The 2,255-nt window shown below is 43.0% G+C and overlaps 1 pseudogene; it reads left to right on the top strand.

The window, feature by feature from the left end:
* The first annotated feature begins 496 nt into the window (after nucleotides 1-496).
* On the top strand, nucleotides 497-1,149 carry LOC129513966 (60S ribosomal protein L10a-like; annotated as a pseudogene).
* The last annotated feature ends 1,106 nt before the right edge of the window (nucleotides 1,150-2,255 follow it).

Below are 2,255 nucleotides of genomic sequence, written 5' to 3'. Positions count from 1 at the left end.
GTGACTTTGCATCAGATTTAAATAGATCAGCAGTCAGAGAAAGCATGAGGCCATAATGGAAACATGAACACGGGCCAGATACTTGATCAGATTAAGAAATTATTGCTAATTTTTACTTGTTAAGAAAGTAGTGCAGTGCTGTTAAACAAAAGAGTCCTTATCAGTCAGACGTAGGAAAGAAAAAGGTTAAAGTTATGATGGAGAATGCCTGAGAGTTGCTTCAAAGTAATTTGGAGTGGTCGGGGTGGGACTTGAGACGAGTTGAAAATTATCACAGCAGAGAAATGGGCACAAGAGAGAGCCCATTACACTGTTCTAACTTTGTGTATTTTTAAAAGGAATTTAGGCATAATAAGTGGCACTGTGCCTATGGTTTTGAAAAGATGCCTTACCTTTTAGAGACATGCTGGTACAATTGTGGATAAAAGATATGAGGTATGGAATTTACTTTAAGATAACTACAGGGTCTTTTCCGGTTACTGCAGCACGAGCTACCATGAGCAGCAAAGTCTCCCGCGACACCCTGTATGAGGCGGTGCGAGAGGTCCTGCACAGGAACCAGCACAAGCGCTGGAAGTTTCTGGAGACGGTAGAGCTGCAGATCACCCTGAAGAACTATGACCCTCGGAAGGACGAACGCTTGTCGGGCACCGTCAGGCTTAAGTCCACCCCCTGCCCCAAGTTCTCCGTGTGTGTTGTGGGGGACCAGCAACACTGTGATGAGGCCAAGGCAGTGGATATTCCCCACATGGACATGAAAGCACTGAAGAAACTCAACAAGAATAAAAATCTAGTCAAGAAGTTGGCCAAGAAGTATGATGCCTTTTTGGCTTCAGAATCTCTGATTAAGCAGATCCCACAAATCCTGGGTCCAGGCCTGAATAAAGCTGGCAAGTTCCTTCCTTGCTGACCCACAATGAGAACAGGGTGGCCAAAGTGGATAAAGTGAAGTCCACCATCAAATTGCAGATGAAGAAGGTGCTATGTCTGGCAGTGGCTGTTGGCCACGTGAAGACGATGGACGATGAGCTCGTGTACAACATCCACTTAGCTGTCAATTTCCTGGTGTCCTTGCTCAAGAAGAATTGGCAGAACATCCGGGCTTTGTACATCAAGAGCACCATGGGCAAGCCCCAGTGCCTTTACTAAGACCATTTAATAAATCCTAGTGCTACCGTTAAAAATCATAATATTAATAAGTAAAATAAAATAAAATAACTACAGGAAACAACTGAGAGTCGCTGGAGAGGCAGTGGGTGTGGGATGGGGTAACTGGGTGATGGGCATGAGAGACACAGAGAGGGGCAGAGACACAGGCAGAGGGAGAAGCAGGCTCCCTGCAGGGAGCCCAACGTGGGACTCGATCCCGGGACCCCGGGGTCACGCCCTGAGCTGAAGGGAGGCGCTCACCACTTAGTAACCCAGGCGTCCCTAAGGAAGGCACTTGATGGGATGAGCACTGAGTGTTAAATGCAACTGATGAATCACTAAATTCTACCTCTCAAACTAATAGTACACTATATGGTAACTAAATTGAATTTAAATAAAAAATTTAAAAACAATAAATAATTCAAATAAAAAATAAATACATGGAATTTAATTTCTATGAGAAAAACACAATAATTCAGGTTGGGTGTGTGCTATGGATTGAACGTCTTTGTCCCCCATCCCCACCCAAGTTCATATATTGATGCTCTAAGCCCCAGTGTATTTATAGGTGGGGCCTTTTGGAGGCGATTAGGTCATGAGGATGGAGACTTTAGGAATAGGATTAGGGCCCTTTTACAAAGAGACACAAGAGATACGATTCTCTCTCTACAATGGCAACCTTCCACAAGCCAGAGAAAGAGTTCTCATCAGGAACCATATCAGCCAGCACCCACAATTTGGATTTCTCAGTCTCCAGAACTGCGAGAAATAAATGTTTCTTACGTCCCTAGTCTATGGTAATTTGTTACGGCAGCCCAGGCTGATTGACACAGTGGGTAATGGATAAAATACAATTGGCTGTATGTTGTTAATTTTGGAAGTTGAGTAATGAGCCCATGAGTCCTCTTTTCATTATTTTCTCTACCTTTATGTTTGAAAATTTACAATAAAAACTTTTTTAAAACAGAAAAAAAGAGAAACTACTTCCTAAAGCCTATCTTATGAGGCTCCTATAATTTGGATAACCAAGCCAGACAAAGACAGTCCAGTAATGAAAATTACATGCCAATCTCATGGATGAATATATAGGCAGAAGTCCAAAGTTA

Source organism: Nyctereutes procyonoides, unplaced genomic scaffold, assembly GCF_905146905.1.
Source record: "Nyctereutes procyonoides isolate TBG_1078 unplaced genomic scaffold, NYPRO_anot_genome, whole genome shotgun sequence".
Taxonomy (NCBI): domain Eukaryota; kingdom Metazoa; phylum Chordata; class Mammalia; order Carnivora; family Canidae; genus Nyctereutes; species Nyctereutes procyonoides.
Note: the sequence above shows the minus strand (reverse complement) of the source record. Positions and strands in the feature narration are given on the sequence as shown.